We start from the raw sequence: 8,939 nt of genomic DNA on the forward strand, positions 1-8,939 counted from the left end.
AATCCATAAAGCAAAATGAGAGACAAAAACTCAATTTTCATGACTATGCAATAGCCACAACACCATCTAAGTGATCAATTTTTTCAATCTCATACTAATTTCACTTATTGTAATGTGCTTCTCCAGCATCCTTGCAAACAACAATTTCATCAAGCACAATCTAGCTTGCGATCACAAAAGAAAGTGAGATTTTTATGCTTCACTCCTTTGAATGAGCCATATGTAGATATATGTGAGATTGAGAGCAAATGGACTTCTGTAATCAAGAAAAAGATTCATTCCTGAGTATACGCCTAAACACTTTGATCCATCAAAGAATTGTACTTACCATTCAAACATTCAAGGATATGACACTGAAAATTGTCCTGCACTAAAATTCAAAATTCAAAGCATGATTGATAGTGAAAAGATAAAGTTACAACTAGAGTCTTAAATCAGCAATGGAAATATCGCAAACAATAGCACAATTGTTATGGGTGATCCATCAAAATTGGCACCAAAGCATTTGAAAAGAAAGCGTGCAATCAGTCAAGAAGAATAGCAAGGGCATTATTTTTGAAACTTGAGAATATCATTCTCAATTCACCCTCTTAGTAGTATCTACTCTTGTTGCAATCCTTTTTAGAATTTTGTAATGAACTACATGTGACCTGATTCCTACTAGTAGCGGGATACATAGGTGCCTATTTTGGTTTCGGTCTCAACATAATAACAATTCCATTCTCCCCTAAGAGCAAAGACTAAGACAACTTTGCAGATGGCCTACAACTATTCGAAAAAGGAAAAGTCGAGATCACAAGTCATACTCACATCATCAAATTGTTTCAATGCCATAGCAATAAAAAATACAGATTCAAAGCCAAAGCTTCATGGTTCAATGCAAGGGAACCATTTTCTTTTATATTAACAAATTTTCTTTGAGTAATGCAGAGGTTGATTTTTAGTTATTCTTAAACGATAACACCCAAAGCTCAACATCAAGTCAAAATTTGCAAAATTCAGATGGTGCAACATCGACAAGAATTAAATTTGAAATTCATAATTTTTCTTTGAGCGTAGAATTTATAAGTAACAAATTTTCATTGAAGATGAAGCTCCTAAGTATGGGAACCATATGCAGTTCAATACTGTAAAGGTACTGCAACAAGCTTTTCATACTAGGTTCTGAATGTTCGCGATCACAAAGAAATCGCACCAAGCTCATTACATTGCGCAAAAAATTGTATTTGTAAATTTGTACTATACATTGGGTTAGTCCATCCTAAAATATGACATATTGGGTTCGCTCACCCTCAAATAGGATATGTTGGGTTAGTCCACCTTCAAACAGGACATATTGGGTTCGTCCACCCTAAAATAGGACACATTGGGTTCGTCCACCCTAAAATAGGACACATTGGGTTCGCCACCCTAAAATAAGACATATTGGTTTCTTCCACTCTCTAATAGGAATTTTTTTGGTTCATCCACCCTAAAATGGGATATAGTCCACCCTAAAATACGACGCATTGGGTCCATCCACCCTAAAGTAGGATATATTCGTTCATTTACCCTAAAATAGAAGATATCGGGTTCATCCGCCCTCAAATAGGACATGTTCGGCTACTCTGCCCTCTAATAAGATGTTTTAATCTCATCTATATCTAATGAGACATCTCACAATTCTTTAATTATTTATTTATTCTTAAAATATACATATGCACTGCATGCTATCTTTTAAATTTATTGAAAAGCCTATCTCTCTCAAATGAGATATCTCGTAATGCCTTAATTATTTATTTTAAACATATGAGCACTGCATGTTATCTTTTAAATTTCTTGAAAAGCTTATCTGTTTCTAATAAAACATCTCGCAGTCCCTTAACTATTTATTTATTTTATACATAGGATCACCACATGCATTTTAAATTTCTTGAAAAATTGAGTTACATATATATGTCTCTTTTACTAATGAGACTTCACAGACACATAATTTGAAGCAGTTATTTCAGATAAAAGAAAATGCAATATATTCATTTTATCACATCTGGAGCATTGATTCAGAAAGGACGTAGTTTCCTTATGATATTTTTCTTAAGATATTTATTTATATTTCTAGCATTATATTATTTCCTAACAATTTTATCAAGATTTGGCAGCACAATCCACATACAACAACAAGAGACACAATGCGACGTGGAACTTTATCTAAGCAGTGGATTGGGGTAATTTGTTGAGAAAGTTTAGCTTTCCAACAAATGTTAAAGGTCTACCTCAAATTCTGCTCGATTCCACTCTCAACTACTCTCCTCGATCACAATACCCAGTAACATCATAATTCAACACTGGGCAACTTTTGTAAGATCGCGACTACCTTGTTTCCAAAATCCTCTACATTATCAGTTATCCAATGCTCATATTATCTCATACTCTTCCAAGGTCGTATTTGTTGGTCAGGAAAAATTGGTTACTACGTCAACTTCTTTGCCCAAAAAGCTCTTACATCATCTCTAGTCAAAGAGGGACAAGTTGTTGACATCAAATTTCGACTCTCCTTTCTTCTAATTTGTTGTTTTTGAGCTTTTAATTTAATAACGTATCAAATTATCCCTTTTCACAACTACTTTTACTATTGAAATTGTATATTTTATTATTAAAGTTATATTATCACCTTTCATACATATTTTCCTTAAATAATTGATTGTTGTCATTTTAGTTTAAGTTTTGTATTTTATTAAATTAATTCTAAGTCGATATTTTGTATCTACATTTTATATTAGCATAAATTTGTAATATTGGTATTTTTTTAAGGGGAAATTACTTGATAAAGCAAACACATATAGCAATGCATAAACGATATGAAAACATGCTAAAAGGACTTTACATAACATGCAATGACAAAGCTAAAACATAAGATAAGATGTTTCAGAAACACAATTCATAATCATGGTCAATCCAATCTTAACATATTTAAAACACTTGTTGAGATACTTTGAAAGTAACCTAGTTTATTATTGTAGGTGTTTACCACTAATCAACATAGACCATGTGAGCTCAAACATGATTATGGTGTCTATCCCACACCAAAAAGAGATGTCCTACTTGTCAAGGTAAGGACCATAAACTTCTAGCTTACGTGGATCTACCAGTTAAGACATCCTAAGGGGGCACATAGTTAGAGACAAGGAGATTGCTACTAGAGACCCGACCTCTACTAACGAGAGAGCCTCCATCTCAATATCCTTTAAGTGCTAATTAAAATCCCACAAAATAGTAATTTATCATTTCATTTCATTATCCATGGAAAGGAATAATTACGCTACCAATCCAAGCTAAAGTCATTTAGAATAGCTCCTAACCATTCAACCTTATGAATCTTTATGTGATAAAACCTTTTAAAAAATTATTTATACTTTCATCTAAAATCATCCTCATGACAATATACATCAATTTCATAAAAACATGCATCTCTTCATAAATTCATATTTCATAGTTCAATAAGCTTCATCATGTGTTCATAGTAAAAAACTATGGATCATGCATGAGTTCATATGAATTCAACTCAAAATCATGTAAATACTTCAATTCATGCATTAGAAGATAGAAAACAACTAATTAAATCATAATTGAGAAGAACCCATGAAAATTGAATAAAACCCTAACTATGATTTGAGAATTGAACTTGTAGAATTGGGATCTTTGGGACCCAATGGAGGAAAGGACTCCATAGGTGAATACTAACATATCTTGATGATACAAGCCCAAAAGCTATGGTTAATTGGAGACCTTGAAGTGAAACCTAGCTTCTTCTTCCTTTGCTTGAGAGAGAAATTTGGGAAAGAACGTAGAGGGAATTTGGGATTTAGGAGAATGATTTTAGAATAGATAGTTTTAAGACTTAAAATACTTAAATAGGCTTAGAATAGGGGTCAAAACTACATGGCTTACGTAATAATTACATAGGAAAAAGACCCAAAACCCCTGAAAATTAACTGTCGAGCTAGTCTACGGTCCGTATACCCCAACCATAGAACCTTCTAGGATCTGTAGACCCCAACCATAGAACTCAACTTTGACCCTAAAATTTTTACTAAGTAGGGGACCTTTCTACGAGACCTATCTATCACCCCTAAGACGTTTGATAGACCAAACTGATCAACCGTCGAATTAGATACTAAAACTTGATTTTTTTTCAAAAATTCAACCCACTTTCTATGGATGCCTTCTACGGTCATAGAACATAAACAATGGCTAAATATGCTATCTTTTTTTTTTTTTTAAAAAATCTGAGGCGTTACAATAACGCTAGTTCTAATGTAAGCATTTTTTAAAAATCAATCAAAGTGAAGAGTAATACAATACATGCATAACCACTATTCAAGAAATACTAAATATTAGGTCTACATTGTTAATTCCTCATGGTTACTACAACCCTAGTCGTGGAATTATCTACTCATGTTTGTTTTTATCAGAATTCAAATTAGTTGAGTTAAGATAAATCATGAACTTACAAAAATTATTGATGAATTCCGGAATCTTAAATTGAAGAACAAAAGATGATATATAAACAAACGATTCAAGAATTAAAATGGAAAAGTGTTTCACAAATTAATCCTCAAAACAAAGCTCCAAAGTATCAATTGTCTAACGTCAAAAATTAATAATAAAAGACTATTTATAGACATTTAATCCTAAATAAACTGGTCTAAGAAAACATAGGAAAAATGGGTTTCGACAGTCGGGTCTATGGCTCGTAGACTCCACTCGTAGAAGGAAGCCTTTTCAAAGTTCATTTGGACTCTTTCTATAGACATGATCTACAAGTCATAGACCTTTGAACAGTCCATCCTGGCAAATCACTGTCCAAGTACTGGAGCTCAAAATCTTTGATCTTTTCTACGACTTGGACCTATTACTCGTAGAAGTTCCTATGGCTCGTAGTCCAATTTCACGCTCCCACACTTAGCTAAGAATTCTTCAATCCTCATCTATAAGTCAGTTCTATGGCTCATAGGTCGACACGTAGATCTTTAAAAAGTTGTTGCTTTACTACAAATCTTTGCTCACACTTTCAAAACCTATTTTCCTGCAAACATCAACAAAAAACCATCAAATCTACTAAAAATGTTTAACAAACATGCAAAAAGCCAAGTTTAAAGCATTAAAAGTACCGTAAATTTGTGTTACATTAGAGCCACAACAATAGGTTGTACCCTTGGAATTTGAATAACTTGTGTCCCTGCCTGAGCAGAAATATGAGCCTCATCATGAACCTTGGGTCCACTTGAAGTACTAGGCAAAGTCCATGCTTGGGACATAGCCTCCACAAATCTGAGGATCCTGGAAAATGTTTCTTGTAGAACCGGCATGACCATGAATATTCGTGGAGGCTAGGATGACCCTATATAGTCCGGCTGATACTGAATATGCCCTACCTATGTATCAAACTCTAGTGAGGGTGACCGCTCGTGATCTCGACTGATTCTATAGCCCATGATCTACCTAGACCTTTAGGTCGATCTTGGTTTCTACCACTAGCTAGGGCTAATTCTGGAGGTACAAGAGTCTCTCTCCCACCCGTTGAAATACCGTCCTAGCCATCTGAAAAAAATGTAATAAAGTGAGTTTAGATATTGCTACAATAACCAATGTACGATAGAAACAAGAAACAATTAAGTATTCCTAAGAATGCACTATATCCTCCAAAAGATTTGGTATGAAAGTCATCGTACTGATCCATGAGACCCTACTAGACACTTTCTCCTATACTGGTAAGACCGCTAAACCTAACGCTATGATACCATGCTATCATAACCCAAAACCAGATCATGATGGCATGCACACCCACAACCCCCGAGTACGCAAACCAAACCAAACCCAACTAACTAGAGAAAAATAACAATTTAATAATAAGGAATAAGTGGAAGCCAAAATAATAAAGCTACATAATAGGGAAATAATACAGAACTATAAATACGATACATGATATACAAAAAAGGCTCGAAAGTTACCAAGAATGACAAACTAAAAAAAAACCAAATCCAGACCTGGTGTCATTACAAATATATACAAGTGAACTCACTAATCAAAATACAAAATACAAGTCTTTACATAAGAGGGGAAACAGGAAAGTCATTGGTTGGTAGGAGCTCACACTATCCAAGTCTATGCCAGCCACCGGAGAATCTAACACACAGTGAGGGTGGCTTGTACTGGGAGTTGCATCTGGATAAGATGCAGAAATATAGTATGAGTACCAAATCATGGTATAGTCAGTAGGCCTCATAGGCCAACTGAGATCAGAAGGATCATAAATATAAATAAGAAACACTATAGTTCTAACATGGAGTCTGATATAAGACAAAAAGTAAGCACACACTACCGACAAGAAAGAAAACAACAATTCTAACTATACAAGTCAAACAATCACATGCAAACAATCACACAATGAGATGTGATGCACATGTGGCCAATGCATGTTTAAAGTAAAGAGTTCTGGAAGTATCTCGCTTGGTGTCCCGTGGACTGCCCAAGACAACCATGGAACCCACCTAGCTCAACTACAAATGTAATAAAAGTAAAACTCACAATTTGGTCTGTGAGCCGCCAAAGCTTATCAACATATATATGGGAAGGTGAAAATAATGTATTTCCTTCAAAAAAAAAAAATTCCAAGCGCAACTGAATCGATTAAACCACAAATGAAGGTCATTTCATCAGAATGTTGACCCAAGTAAATATTTGCAAGGAAGACACATAACAAAATGAAAAACATCGTAAAATCATTTTGATGACCTCGGGATCCAAACCAATGGTCATTCTAGAGAAAAATTAGCATTCTGGAGCTAATTGTGCTGATAGAGTTCTCATATGAGCATATTTACCATGAATGTTTACTGAAGTTAAACTTTGGCAAAAATATCAAAGTTAAATGCCTAACAACACAATCTTAAAATTAAGGCCTCATAAACCGAGCCAACCATCCTACTAGACCAAAATGGACACTCTAAAGCTAATAGAATTGTCGGAAATCTCATAGACATCAAATTTTCTGAATGTTGACTAAACTCTACTCTTTCACTTAAAGAACCTCCAAAAGGGTAAAACTTACACAAAACTCTCCAGACCAGCTAGGTAAGAGTGCCACCCAATTCATTACCACAAAAAATCTACAAGAAAGATATGGGAAGGGAAAAAGAAGTCAAAGAATTCCAAAAAAAGAATAAATGACCACAAGGGTCATTAGATGAAGCCATAACCTACCTCAGTGCAGACCTCACGCACTCAAAAATTATAATTCCAAAGCTTAACGCTTGCACTCTATCAAAAACATAATCACAACTTGAATATGAATGTTTTGACACCAAAAACACAAAAATTGGAGACAAACTAAAAATTGAGTAAAAACATGAATATGGGACTCACATCGAGAATCATGAAATTGACTCCGCAGAAGGCCCAATTTATCTTTCAGAGATTTTTCCCTAAACATGACACATTTCAAGTCTCAGAAAGCAGCAGACAATCACATAGAAAAATATCACAAAAATAACACGAAAATAAGAACAAGGCAGACCCATTGTGACGGTTCCCCAAGATTCCCCAATTATTCCAACACGGAGCCATGAACTTCTCGGACATACATAAAAAAAATAAGACAAAATGGAGCTCTATGGATCAAGATATGCAACTATTAATATAAGCCCTTTACCGAATTCAAGACTGGTCTTTATTTTAAAAAATACTGTCACATAACACATCATTACTGTAGGGGGGTGAGAGGGTCGCGATTGCGTCCCACAATTTAAATAAGTGTTATGACCAAAGGTCATCAAAACCATAGGATAACACTACACAATTGCGACCTAGAGGCAACCCTATTGTCCTTTCTAGGTGTAGGGCCCTCTATGATTCTGGAGGCTTCCTTATCACACTGAAGAAAGTCACCTGAATCTGAAGCTGATGCATCAGCCAAAAACACCAAGGCTCAAAATCCCAAATGGGGTGCTCGAAATTTGTTCGAACCCCCGTGCACCAAATGAGATATGTTACCCCACCTAATTAAACATTCCAAACTCAACGAAGATGTCAAAGCTTCTAACCGAAGTCGTTTTGATTAAAAGTGGGTACCAGAACCAAACTCAATTTTAAGCTAAATTCCATAAGGACTCATGATGAGGCTGGAAGCTTGGGGATCCACACTAAAGGACCTTCTAAGAAAACACAATGTTATGGAGATAATGGAACCATATAAATTGCATTCTTAGGTCGTCTTCCAAAACTTTTGACCAAAGTAAACTGTTCAAGTTTGAAAAGATGCAAAACATAAAAAAAAAACATGCATAAAATCTACACGAATGATCAGGTGACCAAACTGTCACTCCTAGCTCTATAGTGAAGCTCTAAACAATGAAAGGAAGGCAATAACACAAAATAACCTAGAAGGTCATTACATATTAGTATAGAGAACATATGATATGGGTAGGATTGAATATAAGTATAAAATTTAAGCTTTTTAAATATCTAAAAATCAATAGTACCTTATCCGTATCCCATACAAAATTCATAATTCTTACAAATAAACTTTGAAGTACAATTCATAATCCAAAAATTTAAAATAAATATCAAAAAAATATATTTTCAATTTGCCCACACTATGCTCACCCCCTATTTAGGATTAGAAAAAACTTTCTCTAACCAATTTTTCAACTTAACACATGGCTACCTAGAGCTATGTTAGAATTCTACCATCAAATATAATCTTCGTTTTTAACTTCGCTTCAACGCTAATCAATAAAAAATTTCACCCTAAGTCTTTCTCTCATTCTCTATCACCCTTTGTTCTCTCCCTCTCCCCGATACTACTTTAACTTTTTGTTTGATTCTATTTCTATGTCACACCCCGAGTCTACACCTTATATGGAACTAGTACTCGAGAACCATTGTTGGTCCCTAAGCGA

This window comes from Solanum stenotomum, chromosome 10 (assembly GCF_019186545.1).
Source record: "Solanum stenotomum isolate F172 chromosome 10, ASM1918654v1, whole genome shotgun sequence".
NCBI classification, from domain to species: Eukaryota; Viridiplantae; Streptophyta; class Magnoliopsida; order Solanales; family Solanaceae; genus Solanum; species Solanum stenotomum.